Genomic DNA, 17,287 nt, shown 5'->3' with positions numbered 1-17,287 from the left:
ACTTGAACTAACCTACCTTCACTTTGTAGTTTTTTAAATACTTGGATCCAAGTAGACTGAGTGACTTCACTTTCACTTTTCACTTTCATGCATTGGAGAAGGAAATGGCAACCTACTCCAGTATTCTTGCCTGGAGAATCCCAGGGACAGGGGAGCCTGGTGGGCTGCCGTCTAGGGGGTCACACAGAGTTGGACACGACTGAAGTGACTTAGCAGCAGCAGCAGCAGCAGCAGCAGCATAGCACATTAAGTAACTATTTTAAAGTAATGTGATAATAATAAAGTTTAGAGGAGTGTGTCTTCATGATTCAACCTAATCTGAATTGCTATTTAAATGTTAATTTTCTCAACAACATTTTATATGATTCTTGTTCATTTTTACATGTAGTTACTGGAAACTCATGTGAAAACTCGTGTGAAACACGAGTGAAAATCATGTTACAAACAACATTCAACTGAGTAAATTTTAAAGATCTTATTGGCTTTATTCAGTGATTCATGAATCAGGCAGTCTTCATTCTAGCAGAGAGAAAGGGGCTCTGAGGAGCTTTGAAGGACCTTTACAGGAAGAAAGGAGCAGGAACAAGTAAGTTGTACTAGGCAAAAAAGCAGGTTGCCTATAGCAAGGTTTCTTTTCCTTTAGAGGATGCTGAGGGTCTATTAGGCAAATGACCTCACCAGTGCTTACCAGGTGATTACTGTTTGACTGGTTTCAGTTTCCATTTCTGAGAAAGCCAAAACTGTAACTAAGTCAAGTCTCAGTTTGGTGAAATGGGACTTTAACATAAGTGACTTCATTTTAAGCTTGTTCTCTTCTTTTTAGTACTGAATAAAAGACATCATGCACAGATGAATCAAATTCAAATTCAACTGGTAATCACTGAGATCTACAGGGACCAGAAAATGTAATAAGCAATTTGGACTCACTATCTCACTCTACTTTCGTGGACACCATGACATGCAGATGATTCTGCCCTTTTAGTCAAGCAAACTAAGTTCTAAAAATGTTATATCATTTACTGAAGCTTAGGTTAGCTAAATAATAGAACTAGGGTGGATCTGCTCATGAAATTAAGCCACATGTTCATTCGAGTAGAGGGAAAAGAGTTCAGGGTACTAGAGATCTTTTAAACTTACAGAAGAATGAGACAGGACCACTGAAGGCTTGTTAGATGGTGTGTGTTAGAACAGACTTACATGCTTCAGTGGCATATTTCATAGAAGAGAAATATGAAAGGATATTAAAAGGGTGAGTAATAAAATAAAGATGATGTTTTTATTAGGAAAAACTGAAATCAATGCTACCTTACCTGTCCTCTTTATGGTCAGACTTCTTAAAAAAAAAACAATTCATTACTTACTGTCACCATTATCCTTTCATTCCTTGAGTCATGACTATCTGACTTTGTCAAATGTCACTTTGCCAAAATGTTGTCAGTGACACCAGTGTCCCTAAATCCAATGGATATATACATAAAACTAATTTTTAAAATAATTTAGGTTTACCCATGTTTATCATTTATTTAATCCTTCTTCATGTTTCAGACATTCCTTCCCAGATTAGTTTTTTTGGTATACATTAAAACTGAGACTTCCCTAGTGACTCAGTGGTAAAGAACCCACCTGCCAGAGAAGGAAACACAGGTTTGATCCCTGGGTTGGGAAGAGCCCCCGGAGGAAGGCATGGCAACCTGGTCCAGTATTCTTGCCTGGAAAGTCCCATGGACAGAGGAGTCTAGGCTCCTCCATGAGGTCACAAAAGGGTTGGATGTGACTTAGTGACTAAATAACAACATGTAAAAGTATTGATACTTTTTCTCCATTTTTGAAAACTTCTCCCACGTTGTCTTGTTCTTGCACACTCCCTGGTCTGAATCCTACTTCTTTTATTTTCCTTTCCTTTTCAGTGTACTTTGCAATCTTCTCTTCTTGGTAAAACAAACAAACAAACAAACAAAAAAACTTCTACAGTTCTTACAGGCTGTATCCCAAGCTCTTTTTTCTTTCTACTCTATGTCCTTAATCTTGCTTGAACCTATATTTTCTATTTTACCTGATGCTTCACAAATGTCTGTCTGCAGTTGATACTTCTCTAACCTCTGGGTAAGAATTTCTAATTACCTATTCAGTTCAAAGGGGATATATCCAAAACATCTCAAATTCATTTTGTTTTAAAATCATTTTCATCTATTCCCTCTTCCCTCCTCAGATCTGTTCTTCTTCTACCATCTCCTACCTCAGTATGTCTCCACCACCCCTGAAATTTCCTCCCCGACTGCCCACTTAGGCCCTACCGTTATCTGCCAACAGTGACTTCATCACCAAGTTCTTTGGTTTGGCCTCCAGACTACATTAGAAGTCTGTCTGCCCTTTTATTCTCCATCTGCGTTGTCCTAGTTTAGGTTGTTGTTAATCTCCTTTTGGAACATTTTGAGTAGCTGCCCACCTATTGTACTAACCTAGCCTTCCTTCCTCTAGTCATTTTTCCATACCACACCCAAGGTCATCTTTTCAAATTGAAAATCTTATACCATTCTATTTTTGAACACTTGTTTTTAAAATATAGACAGAAATCTTAAAAGACCCTATGCGATCTGATCTTTTTAGCTTTTCCCCCTCTTCCTCTTAGAGCTCTAGCCACCAGAGCCTTTTACATACACAGAATTTCTTTTACCTCAGGGCCTCTGTTCATGCACTTACTGTGGCCTGGAAGCATTCCTTTCCTCCCTTCATCTTGTTACTGCTTCCTCATCCTCAGTTCAAGTTTATTTACTAAGAAAAACTTAGCCCTCTGACTAGGTCACTATTGGCATGCTATTGGCTAATTGTGTCTTATTCACTGTTTTCATAACATATGCTGCATTTTACACTTGCAATGATATTAATTTGTGTAGCGAATTTCCCCCTCCTAAACTAGAAGTTCCAGGAAGGCAGGACTTGTGCTTGTTTTTGCTCATCATTGGAACTCTCTAATTTGATAGAATGCCATTCATTAATAGGTGGATAATATATATACATTTACTAAGTAAATTAATAAGTGAATGGTTTAATAAATTTAAGATTGGCAATCCTACCTTTGTTATATAATTCTTCTGGATATACATAGCTTATCTACCTTACTAGAATAGTCTGTTTTGAAAGTGGACACTAATCTTACCCACTCACAATTCCCTCAACTGTCTAAGTTGGAATATAATAACCAAGGTATAGTAAGTAAGCTTCATTAACATTGAAACTGAAAAAAATACAAGTGAAAATAAAACTTAATTCAAATCAGTGTTTTATTTTTGGTGTTTTAAGCCATGTTTCTCCTACTGCCTACTCATAGATATCAGAAATTCTTCGGTGTTCTTCAAACCAACAGAATTGGAATAGGAATCCATTAACCTATATTTTTAAACAATTGCCATTGGTGTTAGCAAGAAAAGTTTATGAAACATCAATTTAATGCAGTTCAGTTCAGTCACTCAGTTGTGTCTGACTCTTTGTGACCCCATGAATCGCAGCATGCCAGGCATCACCCACTCCTGGAGTTCATCCAAACTCATGTGCATTGAGTTGGTAATACCATCAAGCCATCTCATCCTCTGTCGTCCCCTTCTCCTCCTGCCCCCAATCCCTCCCAGTATCAGGGTCTTTTCCAATGAGTCAGCTCTTCGCATGAGGTGGCCAAAGTATTGGAGTTTCAGCCTCAACATCAGTCCTTCCAATGAACACCTAGGACTGGTCTCCTTTAGGATGGACTGGTTGGATCTCCTTGCAGTCCAAGGGACTCTCAAGAGTCTTCTCCAACACCACAGTTCAAAAGCATCAATTCTTTGGCGCTCAGCTTTCTTCACAGTCCAACTCTCACATCCATACATGACCACTGGAAAAACCATAGCCTTGATTAGACGGACCTTTGTTGGCAAAGTAATATCTGCTTTTTAATATGCTATCTAGAAAAAAAAAATTATGCTATCTAGGTTGGTCATAACTTTCCTTCCAAGGAGTAAGTGTCTTTTAATTTCATGGTTGCAATCACCATCTGCAGTGATATGTCTATATTTACAATAGATATAAGGAAAAACCAATGACATTATGTACACATGTCTAAGGAAAAAGTAAATCTTTCTTACAGTCTTCTTACTTTCCTTCTTTCTTCATCCATATGTTAATATTGATATAGCCCAAAATCAGAGTCAAGTTTATTTACAATAGACTTACAAATCTTGCCTTTCTCGTCCCCTGATTCATAAGTACACTTTGGATTTCATCTGACCAATTTTTGCTAAGGGCAGAAACACCTTTGTCCTGTGTGATAAAGAAATTGTTACTTGTGACTTGAGGTCAGTGATTCACTAGTTAAAATTAGATGCTGAATATGTGTTTGTACCTAATGATGTGTATTATATCCTAATGATGTCTCATACATTTTATTGCCTATTTTTTGGGAAGTCTCAACCTAAGCAATAACATTTTTCTAGGTTTAACTCTGGAAGTTAAATCATCTGGAAAATAGCTAGGCTGAGAAAGCCACATTGAGATTATTTCAAAATAGTTTCAAGGAAGACTTGTATGCAGATGAGTGACCTCATATTGATTTTATGTAAAGGAACAAATGATTTCTTAGAGAAACAGAGAATCTTGTCTTTGGTTCAGCATTTTACAATGATGAGAAATCAGATAAATGACATTCTGATGGTTCCAGTTTTGGAACAATTAAGATTTGTGTCAGGGTAAGATTTGTGTTTCGGCATTACAATTTCATAACTTAAAAATGGTGTTCAGTTCACTTCAGATACTCAGGATGAAAGCCAGATATCTGGAGAACTCCCAGGACTTCTCTTTATTCAGGCCTTTAAAAAAAAAAAAAAAAAAAGATAAAAAGCAAACTGCTGTACCAAATAGTACCATTCAGAAAAAAAGCAGCAGGGCTGGCTCCTGGTATAAAACCATCATCCACAACATGGCCTCACCAGGCTCGGTTCATTGCTCTCTCTCCTGCGATCTTCACACTGTCAGTTATTAAAACTGCCCTTTGTGGTGCTGGAGTCTGTTCCCTGTGTCCATGATCTAAAGGAACACAAACGGCACCCTTATTTCATTGAAACTGTGTGAACACATCATGATATGCTGAACAGAATTGAAAACTAGAAAGTAAGTAGAGAAGACTTTTGTCCCAAGGACCTATCACAAAGTCTTTGCAATAAAGCTATTGCTATATTTATTACCTAATATTTCCCAAGGGGCTTCTCTGGTAGTTCAGATGGTAAATCATCCATCTGCAATGCAGGAGACCCAGGTTCGATCCCTGGGTCCAGAAGATTCCCTGGAGAAGGAGATGGCAACCCACTCTGGTATTCTTGCCTGGAGAATTCCATGAACAGAGGAGCCTGGTGGACTGCAATCCATGGGGTCATAAAGAATTGGATACAACCGAGTGATTAACACACACACAGTATTTCCCAAAATATTAGCTGCGAAAATAATGGTTCCAAAAAAGAGTTCTTTCACTGTGTCTCCTTCTCAAAGATACACAGTGTTAAAGGAACTTTTAACTTTATTTAACTTGTCAACTGAAAGGAAAATACACAATGTCAGAGTCGTGTTTTGAGTTTCAGTTTTATTCAGGGATCTTACTAAGGACCATAGCTGGGGAAACAGCCTTTCAGACAGCTCTGAGGAACTGCTCTGAAGAGATGAGAGGAGCGAATACCTAGTTAAATTTTTGGCTAGGAAATACATGTAGTCAAGCATACATCTTGGTTAAATATATTGCTGCCAAGCACAAAGACCAGAGATCTCAGCTTAATGATTTTAATGTTTTTCTGTGATGTATGGGAAGATGCATGAATCTGGGTTCATTGAAATACTTCTGGAGACATGCATCTTAGCTATCTGGAGGGCCCTTTAATCCTGGTTTTCTTTTTTAAAATTGGAGTTTAGTTGCTTTACAATGTTGTTAATTTAGGCTGTGCTTAGTTACTCAGTTGTACTGGATACTTTGCAACCACATGGACTGTAGCCTACCAGGCTCCTCTGTCCAAGGGGATTCTCCAGCCAAGAATACTAGAGGGGGTTGCCATACCGTCTTCCAGGGGATCTTCCCTATCCAGGGATCAAACCCAGGTCTCCCACATTGCAGGCGGATTCTTTATCATCTGAGCCATTGGGGAAGCCCAAGAATACTGGGGTGGGTAGCCTATCTCTTCTCCAGGGGAACTTCCCAACCCAGGAATCGAACTGGGGTCTCCTGCATTGCATGTGGATTCTTTACCAGCTGAGCTAGTTTCTGCTATACAATAAAGTGAATCAGTTATACATGTATATAAAACCCCTCATTTTTACCACAGACCATTGAGTAGAGTTTCCTGTGCTAAACAGTAGGTTATGAATTGGGATATTGGGATTAACGTATATACACTACTATATATAAAGAAGATAACTGGAGGATCTCAGTTTCCTTCATCCTTAGTTCTTCTCAGGGTGGGCAGATGCAGTGGTTGCAACTTAACCCTTGTAACTGGATGGTGAGTGACACTGTTCTTTTTGTTCACACAAAAGTGTGTTTGACAAAGCTAATCCCTCAACACTTATTTTTGAAGTTGTTTAATGTAGGAAATTCTGTTCTGTTAATTTAAAAGTGTCTTGATGACAGAGACCTCAAATTGAACTTTAAGGATTTCACAGTAACTTTCAAAGTACCTTTTCGTGATGGTTCCTTGTTGAAAAACTGAATGCATAGTTTAGTGTAGGATGTATAGATGGAAGAATGAACAAGCAAAGAAGTAACAATAATTCTTAGGTCTAACACAATGGATATAATTATTATAGTTAAATTTAAGATGACATGTAAGGTGATATCAGTCAGACGAACCAATATTTGCAAAGAGAGAGTGAGAGTGAAGCCACTGAGTCGTGTCTGACTCTTTGTGGCCCCACTCCTCCATCCATGGAATTTTCCAAGCAACAGTACTGGAGTGGGTTGCCATTTCCTTCTCCAGGGAATCTTCCCAACCCAGTGGTCAAACCCGGGTCTCCCACATTGCAGGCAGATGCTTTACCTCTGAGCCACCAGGGAAGTTATTATCTTTGCAAAAGATAAAGAAAATATTTGCAAAAGATAAAAAATCCTTCAACATCATCCTTTTAATCCTGTCGACTAAAAAATAGAGTCACACCCTGAAAATAGAGAGTTATTTTATTGGGTGCTGTCAACTAGAAAAAGATATACAACTTGACAGTTGTGAGTTAAGTTTTATTTGGGGCAGAATGAGGACTGCAGCCCAGGAGGCAGCACCCCAGAGAGCTCTGAGACACTGCTCCAGAGAGGAAGCAGGGGAAGGTCAATATACAAGATTTTGGTGAAAGGAGGAAGTTCAATACCATTAAGCATTCATTTTACAAAAGGTTTTCTGCTAGTTCTGAGGATCTGATGTCACCATGAAGGGATCTAGTGCTTTTCTAGATATGAGGAGATACAGGGGGTTGAGATCATAAAATCAGTTCCCCAAAACATCTAACTATCTAAAGAACTGTCTCACCAGATTGCCTGGAGCACAGACTGCCTCGCTCCACCCTGAACTCCCTCAAGGGGTGTTGAATGTCAGCAGCTGCAACAGCACAGGGTTCAATCTCCTCAGAGGCAGACGGCAAATGTCCTTTTCATTCAGTCTTTGGCAGTGCTCTTGGCAAGTGCCAGTTTGTAGTTGACAGAATATTTAGGACTCAGAGCCCAGGGGACAGCATCTCTGTAGCTCCAGAGATGAAGAAAACGGCTCCAGGGAAGCAGGAGGGGTAGTCAGGCTATATACAAGTTTGCAGCAAAGGGAGCAGGAAGTCTGAACATCAAAGATCAGGTTTCAAATTAAGGAATTTAGCATTGTATATATAAGAAGGTGCAAGCCTCTGGCCTCACTGAATTCATTCCTTTCATATGCATCTCAGCTATCTGAGCTAACTCCCTCATAGCTCAGTTGGTAAAGAATGCACCTGCAATGCAGGAGACCCTGGGGGTGATTCCTGGGTCAGGAAGATCCCCTGGAGAAGGAATAGGCTACTCACTCCATTATTCTTGGGCTTCCCTTGTGGCTCAGGTGGTAAAGAATCAGCCTGCAATGTCAGAGACTTGAGTTCAATTCCTGGGTTAGGAAGATCCCCTGGAGAAGGGAAAGGTTACCCATTCCAGTATTCTGGCCTGGAGAATTCCATGGACTGTATAATCCATGGGGTTGCAAACAGTCAGACAGGACTGAGTGACTTTCCCTTCATTCAAGTATCTGGGGCCAAATTCTGTTTCCTTGTTGACCCTAAGGAGTGGCAGATTGTTGCTACTCACATTCCGCTAGCTCTTCAGCAGTCACCTCGTGGAGGTGGCAGCATCTGCTGTGCTACAGTTTCGGGAGCCCTTGTCCACATTTGGGGGGCAGAAACTGCTGATGACTATGAAATTTCTTGCTTATCGATATGACAGGAGATATTTTCATTTCACAGGATACACTTCTAAATATTTTCTAAACTTCCACCTCCCTCAAATCCCTTCCTCCCTCTCAGCCAAGAGCTCTGTTATGCCATGAGTCCTCTTTATATATCTCTATGCAACTTCACAACTCCATGTTAAGCTTTCTACCCCCTCTACTAATAAACAATCATCTCTTCTAAGCACTTCACACATATTATCTCATTTATTCCTGGGCTCTGACCTATAACTGTTATTATTTCCCTCATTGTGTGAATGTGGATACAGTGTAGTTAAGAACTTTATTCCAGACTATGCAACTCATCAGGGACAAAACTAAGTTATCAGCCCAGATGACAAAGAATCCTCAGGCACCATTGTTCTCTATTTATATTCTGTCCACACTAGAGAGCAGGTTTCACTTGGGTGTTTGCCTTTAAAAGCAAGCGCCTTTTCTCTTGGTGACTCATAGCATCTTCTCACACATATGAGTCCCTGTGACAATGAATAAAAAGAAACCCACATGCTGAAATTGTAACTCTGAGTATTATTGCAGTACAATATAGTAATTATGTATCATATTAATTATGGGACTTTAAGGAAAGGGTAAAATATGTTGAATATATTCAATCTCAGAAGACAGAATAATTTATAATATAGTTGAATTATTCATTATGGTTTAAGATACCAGAATTTGAAAGGAGCAAATCCTCTACTGATCTGAAAATATCGTGTTTAGTAGGAAGTTTCCTGTATAGACAGGTGATCAAAATTAAACACTGTTTGAGCTCTAGATTGGCAGTTTTTCATACCCTGCTTATACAACTTACACATCTAAACATAAGATTCTCTTTCAAAATTTGTGCTCAGCTATACTATTCCTGCTTCTTGCCACTCCTTGTTGGTATGGAAATAAGATATGGCACCACATGGGTTACTCGGTGAAGTGATTTAAAACTGCAGCATGTTTTTATTACAGCTCTAATATCCTTAGTCAGCTGATGGCTAGAGATTAATGTCACAATTATTATGTGGATGTTTGGTATGCCTGCCTCCTGGGTTTAGAACACTTGTAAAATGCTGTGGGCTCAGCTGGGCTTTTTGTGGCCAGAGCTCACAAATGTAATATAAATAATCTGATGGGCCTCTGCTGAGATGGGGTTTGAAGATAGGCCTCTCATGGAGTAATACTTGATTTAACTTAGGGGGGAAAAAAAGACTTTCAAAGTGAAATTATTACTTTCAGAAGGCAAATATCACAACACATTTTTTACACTGCCACCTGATCATCAGAAAGTCAAATTGCCTGCACTCACCATCCACATTGTGTGAGTTTAATAGATGGCAAGCTGCTTGTCATTTTGTCTCATCAGGCATGAAGGAGAATTTGCTTTTTCAAATCTCTTTAAAATTCAAAGTTTACATTTTTAGAATTGAAATACAACTGAGAGATAGCACAGACAGTCCATAAACAGTAGAAATTTATCGACTCTTTAAGCTTTTTTTCTATGTAATCATTTAAAAAGTCTCATGAATTATATCGGAAAAATTTAAAATTCCCAACTGGTTGGCTTAAATTTGTGAGTTCAGGAAGGACAGGTAGGTTTCAATAGTTTGAAACACATTTTAAAAACAATGTTTAGCAAAGGTATGTTAGGTCTTCATGAAGCATGAGGTGATGAAGGCAATTGTATTTAGCAACTTGGCTCTATTAATTTACAGCAAAAAAAAAAATTTAAGATTTACTAGATTTGATAGATTTAAAAATTTAAGAAAGGACATGAGAAGAAATCTAAAACTGTTATGATCTTTCTTCCTGTTAAACATACACACATACACACTCATATGATTAATGGAAATTACCAAACACCTAAATCTGTATCAAAGATCACAGTTACTAACCTCATCAAGATTAAGTCTTTATTGACTTCCCACCGAAATCTATCACCAACATTCTTATGCATCTCAGTGAAGGAAGTATCTTTTATGTAATATTTTTAAATGTGAGAAATTTTAAGGAAAATAATAGATTCAAGTTATGGAAAACATACTAATAAGAGTTCCACTATTATCTACTTATTGGTTTCCCTGGTGGCTCAGTTGGTAAAGAATCAAAGCAGGAGACCCAGGTTCAATCCCTGGGTCAGGAAGTTCCCCGGAAGAAGGGAATGGCAATCCACTCCAGTATTCTTGCCTGGAGAATTCCATGGACAGAGGAGCCTGGTAGGCTACATTCCAAGGTGTTGCAAAGAGTTGGACACGACTGATGACTAACAGAGATTATCTACTTATATTTATAGATATTAAAGGGTCATTGATCTGTTTATAAATTCTCCACGTTACATTGCAAGTTTTGAAGTGTAAGCATTTTCTGAAAAGCTGTAATAGAACTTTGATCAAGTATGTTTGATAATCTTCTGGAATGTTCCAGGTAAGGGTTATTTATAGTATAGAGAGAACTAACTTTAAAAGGGACTGATACTTTGATGAAAATATGATTTGTTTGTAAGGTGGTTGTGTACAGAGCAAGTTCAGAGTCTGTCCTGCTAAGGAGATAAAAGTTGCTTTTGAAAGACTTGAGGAGACTTAACAACAAAAACAAAAAGAATAGAAAAATATTAGCAGTAAATTTAAATCTTCTAATTATATAAAAATATCATACAAAGTTATGAAACAAATGTTTAAAAATTCTAAACATTAATTCTTTTATTGTTGGGTTTTGCTGTTTTTATGGACTTCCCTGGTGACTCAGTTGGTAAAGAATCTGCCTGCAGTGCAGGAGACCCAGGTTCAATCCTTGGGTTGGGAAGATCCCTTGGAGAAGGGAATGGCAACCCACTCCAGTATTCTTGCCTGGAGAATCCCATGGACAGAGGAACCTAGTGGGCTACAGTCCAAGGGGTCAAAAGAGTTGGACATGACTGAACAACTAATACAGACTTTGCTGTTCTAAGGTAGTGCTTTATGTGATGTAATTCTCCCTTTGTGAACAATTAAGGCAATGCTCACACTTTAAAGCTTATTTTTTTATACAAATGGACTAATTATTAAGGATTTTATAATGTTCAGCTATTCATTACCCAGAACTTCAAAAAGAAAAAAAATCTATATGTCTTATATGGCTTCTCTGGATCAAAAATCTCATTTCAAATCTCTGGGACGTTTAGATATGTCTCTGTTTATAGAGGTGACCGGCTGGCAGGACAGGCAAGACTGGTGTTGTTTTCTTTCAGATGTCTTTAGTATAGGATTAGCTAAAACTTCACTCAATAGTAATGTGTTTGACTTCTCTATAAACTTGTCTCTTCCTACGGATACCAATAGGATGTGGTAAATGGCTTTGGGAAACAGATTACTGACATATTTATGTAATCTTGTTTAGAATATTAAATTGGTATGTTGATTTACCAAATGGAAATTTTGCCAAATGCATTCAAGACTTTTTGCAAGTCTGAATTGAGGAGAAACAAATGATGTTCTTTTACTATGATACATCATTTTCTTTAGACATTTTTATTTCTTTCTGCCCCACCAGGAACATTAAGATAGAGTTAAAAACTGTAAAATACATGCACAGAGTAATAGAGCATGAATTTACTTGCCTTCCTTATCATGATAAGGCTCACAGAGAAGGAAATATAGGGTGAACAAGCACATAGAGTGGTAGTTAGCCAAGACCTGGCAGGTGAGGAGAGAACTGAAGAAAGTCAAAACCTAAAGGTTGTGTTAATTAATCAATGGATGAGAAGGATAGTGTTTTAGGAGGGAACACATTTGCAAGTGGATTTAGACTGAAGAATGGCAAAAGATGGGCTAGAGAGGAAAAAAGGTACCAGGTTAGGGAAGACCATGTAGATATTATGGCAGCTGGACTTTATGACACTGGAGAGCCATGGAAGCATTTGAAGCCCTGTCATGTAATTGTTCTGCATTTCAGAAAGTCTATCCTGTCAGCTGGGTGGAGAATAGACAGGGACCGGCAAGAATGGATGTTGGGAAGAGAGTTTAAGGAACTATGCCAGGAATCTCTGCAAGAGAGAGACTTGAACTAGACAGGGGTGGTGATGATAGAAAAAAAGCAAATAAAGAAATATTTAAGGTGTAGAGCAATAATAGAACTTGTTGAATAATTTAAGATAGGTAACAGATGAGAGAAAGTAGGGTAGAACCTGAGGTCTGGAATAATCAACTGAGAGATCACAGGAGGAGGGATAGATTTTTGAGATTAATTAAACTTACTAAATCCTGAGTTTAATTTTTAAGTGTTGCATTTTGCTTGTCTGATCATGTCCCCAAAGGCAGTTAAAATATATATCCAAGGATCAGGAAACTGATCTTAGTTAAAGAAAAATAAAGGTGTAAAAGTACTTCTGATTTCTAGATAAGAATAGCTCTTGCTGTTTTATTGTCGGGACTGCCCGCTCCCACTCCAGGCCTTATGGGCTCCTGCTTATTCTTCAGATTTTAAATCAGTTTTGACATCTCGAGACAGGGGTTCCCAGATCTCACAGATACAAGTTCACTTGCTTCATACTTTTATAGCTTTTTATAATAAATTTGTCCATCTACATGGACAGAGGAGACCGGCAGGCTACAATCCACGGGGTCGCAGAATTGGACACGACTGCACAACTACCATTTGCATCAAACACAACTGCGGAAAACCCAGTTTAGGTAGGTCTTTTCAGTAATAGTAACATTTACAGGATAGTCAGGAGTTTGAGAAAGAAGCAGAGAGACAGGAGAAAATTCAGGAAAGTGCGGCATTCTGGAAGCTAAATGAAAAGCAGCTTTCAAGGAGAACTGGCGAACAATCATTGGGTTTTGGTCGAGTAATTCACAAATATTCTTTAAGACAGTGGCTCAGATGGTAAAGACTCTGCCTGCAATGCAGGATACCCGGGTTTGATCTGTAGCTTGGGAAGACCCTCTGGAGGAGGAAATGGCAGCCCACTCCAGCATTCATGGAAAATTTCATGGACAGAGGAGACCAGCAGGCTACAATCCACAGGGTTGCACAGAATTGGACACGACTGAAAAACTACTACTTGCATCAAACAAACTGTGGAAAACCCACATATTGGCTCCACCCTCAGGAAACTAACAGTAAAGTGGAGAAACAAATATGCATCGATATCTGTGTACAAATACTGTGTACAAATATCAAACCTACACATAAATATTTCATTGTAAATGTCAGCAAGGTATAAAGAGTAAATTTATTATAAAAAAGCTATAAAAGTATGAAGCAGGTGAACTTGTATCTGTGAGGTCTGGGAACCGCCATCTCAAGATGTCAACACTGATTTAAAATCTGAAGAATAAGCAGGAGCCCATAAGGCCTGGAGTGGGAGCGGGCAGTCCCGACAATAAAACAGCAAGAGCTAAGGACCTACTGTGTGAAGGACCAGGGCCTGTGCCCTGACTACTAGATTTAACCTGAAACTATATTTTAGCATGAGAGTGATCCAAGCTTTCAGGAATTTTAAAAAAGTAGAACTGATTTATTACTCTTGGGCAACCCAGTTTGTGGGGAGGGCAGACCTATATCCTAGGGTAGACAGAGATATTGGAATTTAGTACTCATCTGTTTCAGTTAGAGAGGTCATTATGGGGGATATGACCTTATTGTTTATTAATTTGTTAAAAACTTATTAATGCCATTACATATGTGAGATACTATGGGGGAGAATGGGTGCCATATTATTCTTTTTACGTTATCATTAGTATTGTTTTGAGGTATAATTTATATGTTCATTCATTTTAAGCATATAATTGAGTGTTTGGCAACATAAGTTGTTACATTGGTCTTTAACATTTTTTTTTAAACATGAATCAGTGCAGTTTTACTTCTTTGGATGGTAATGGATGCTGTATTATACCTGGCTGAACTATGAGTTGCCCTCCTGGTGAAGTCTTAACTAGGGGCAATGCTAGGTGCTAGACTATTCTTTCCAGGAAGAAATAACACGTCTAATGCTCAATTGAGCAGTGAAAAGAGAAGAAAGTCACATATTTTATTAAGTCACATTTTAAGTGCTAATTAAAGACTCTTCACATATCATTCCTCTTCCTGCTGTTGTTTTCTTTCAATACACAATTAAGACAGTCTTACTCTGGTACCAGTGTTCAAAGATGTTGCTGATTCAGGAGCTCAGAGTGTATTGGTTTGTGGTGATTGTTTAATGTATTCTGTTCATCTGTAGATAAGAAAAGCAGCCACGTGGAAAAAAACTGTGCTTAATGTCTCACAGGGGCATGACTGGTGACAAAACTGAGATTTAAATGCCAATTCTCAAGCACAGCCAAGAGTTTCCTACAGTGACCATATCACCTGTCCTTGAGGGAAAAATGTAGTTCAAGAGGACTTCTTGCCTCAGATTCAGGATAAAATGCCTGATGAGTAATTTGCTCTTGAAATCTGAGTTTAATGAAGCCTTCATGTGTGGTGGTCTAGAATATAACTGCCCAGATACTTCCTCTCCTGCTTTAGAGCAAAACAGTGTGGCTGCTGCTTTAGATGATGAAGCAATGCTTCTTTTTATATTTACCAAAAAAATAGAATTATCAAAATGAACATGCACTTTTGTCTGTTTTAGATGTAATCCGTGTGGTTTGTATGTTTTTTTATAAAATTTTCTACCTTTTGGTTCAAAAGATACAGATGATTATGAAGGTATTATAGGGGAGCACATCGTATGTGTGAGTAACAACACAAAGTTACTCTTTGTTGTTGTTCTTTCTCAGATATGCTAGAAAGTAAACACTAGTGGACTCACTGTGATGAACGACTTGACTTTAACTCCAGGGGAAATAAAAGTACTTCATTTGTTGGTGAATTGTCTTTCCTAATTTGTGCTGTATATAAATGTACACTTGAAAGAAAGTGAAAGTCGCTCATTTGTGTCAGACTCTTTGTGACCCCATGGACTATACAGTCCATGGAATTCTCCAGGCCAGAGTACTGGAGTGGGTGCCTTTCCCTTCTCCAGGGGATCTTCCCAACCCAGAGATTGAACCCAGGTCTCCTACATTGCAGGCAGATTCTTTACCAGCTGAGCTACCAGGGAAGCCCCAAATGTACACTTGTCCATCAGTATTTCAAAAATGTCATTAAATATTCAGATTTTAACTGAGTAAGATCATCACAGCATAGATCATCTTTTTCTTTGGTGTTTTACATGGGGTGCTTTTCGTGTTGAACTTTCATATGCTAACTATATGTACAGTCATCTAGTATTTTCTCCAATGTAAGATTTTTAATATGTTAAAAGACAGTTTGCATTGGTTTTGATATTATACTGGCATTTCATATTTGACCACTTTTGTTTTTCAGGAAACTCACAGCAATATGCATTGAAAAAAAGATTTTCCATTCCATATGTGTGCTGTTTGTTTTAATCTGACCAATTTAGAAAATGTGAATGTCTTTCAAACAATCACTATATTTGTGTGTCGCATATATTATTCTTTACCTGAAAGGTATAATAATTAGAGGATTATTACTGTCCTTGTGAAGTAAATTAGGGTCTTTTTCTTTCTTTTTTCCTTCTTGTGACTCTATTTGTTTCTTAATTAGTGTGACAAAGGTGGTTTAAAATAACAATTGTACTATTACTAGTGAAAACTGTGCTGGTAGTGGCAGTGGTGTTAATAGAAAAATGTCACAGAGCACTCATTTTCCTCTTGATTTAGTGCAATGGTGGTTACAGAAAAAGTTGCGATAAAAAGAAAAATGGAATGGCTAATATTATTAGAAGAGTGGAATTTTACTTTGATTTATTGAAAAGATAACACACTAATAAGCATCTAATTAATAACTATTCACAAAACATAATTGTTAGGCTTCAAATTATTCTTTCACTCTAAGCTAATCAAGATTTTAGAAACAATTCAAATTAATGGAAAAATACACTTTGCAAAATTAATGGTTACTTAGATTTAATAATAGTTTGAAAATTGCAGAAAATAAAAGCATGCAAAGAAACTAAGTATCTGTATAATATCAAACAAATTTCAAGCTGTTTTAATAGCCATTACTCAAAAATTTGATTAAGATCGTGCATATTATGATTATCAGAAAATTATCATGTACTACTGAGCTGGAAACACAAAATGATCCGTGATTCCTAATAGGATTTTATTATCTGTGTCATTAACGTTACCAATAATCCAAATTCATTATGTTTGCAACATTTGAGTAGAAAAACACATGATATAAGTGTGCCCCCAAGTGGCTATAGGCTAGTTTGTAAAAATATAGAAAAATACCTAAATGTTTTGAATGAGGGCCTTAGCTGGTTATATTCTCCAGTAAATCCTGGCTCCACCTTAGGCAGAGGAGTGATGGTTATAACCCTCCACTTAGGCAGATTGTTATCTCTCCTATTTTTAAAGTTATTCCAAGTTAGAGAATGTATAATTCTCCTACAGTTTTTACGACTATTTTGTTTTTAGTAGATACACATTAATCAACCTTTCTACATGTGGTGTAGCACTGTGAAACCATATTAAGACAACAGAAAATATTTTTTTCCCTTGTATACATAGTGTTTGATTATGTTAAGCCTGAGTAATTCTCTGTCAAGTATTTAAAAATACCTTTTGTGTTTAAAATAGGATATTGGATTGAGTAAGAAAATGTGTATTAGGACAGGCTCACGGCCTATAAAAGTAGTGAGCCTATTTTTGTGATATACATGAAAATTGTTAATTGTTTATAAATGTTAATCAGTAGGATATTGGATATCTATAAGTTATGTTGTAGATTCCACAGAATTTGAAACCCCCTTTCCATAGACCTTCTTAATAAAGTTGCCAACTTTTGTATTTTGACACAAAGATATT

The 17,287-nt window shown here is 37.6% G+C and overlaps 1 protein-coding gene and 1 long non-coding RNA gene across 10 annotated transcripts in view; one reads left to right on the top strand and one right to left on the bottom strand.

Annotated features, from left to right (window-relative positions):
- LOC129659063 (platelet glycoprotein 4) overlaps window positions 1–17,287 on the top strand; it is a 376,463-nt gene that overhangs the window by 109,929 nt on the left and 249,247 nt on the right. The gene's annotated exons all lie outside the window — the stretch shown is intronic.
- On the bottom strand, window positions 4,039–6,865 carry LOC129659068 (uncharacterized). Its single transcript, XR_008717777.1, has 3 exons — window positions 6,688–6,865; window positions 4,959–5,055; window positions 4,039–4,838 (listed from the first exon to the last, which is right to left on the bottom strand). It is a non-coding gene; the product is annotated as an uncharacterized LOC129659068 (long non-coding RNA).

The sequence above is a fragment of the Bubalus kerabau genome, chromosome 8, assembly GCF_029407905.1.
Source record: "Bubalus kerabau isolate K-KA32 ecotype Philippines breed swamp buffalo chromosome 8, PCC_UOA_SB_1v2, whole genome shotgun sequence".
Taxonomy (NCBI): Eukaryota; Metazoa; Chordata; class Mammalia; order Artiodactyla; family Bovidae; genus Bubalus; species Bubalus kerabau.
This window is presented reverse-complemented; position numbering and strand designations above follow the sequence as displayed.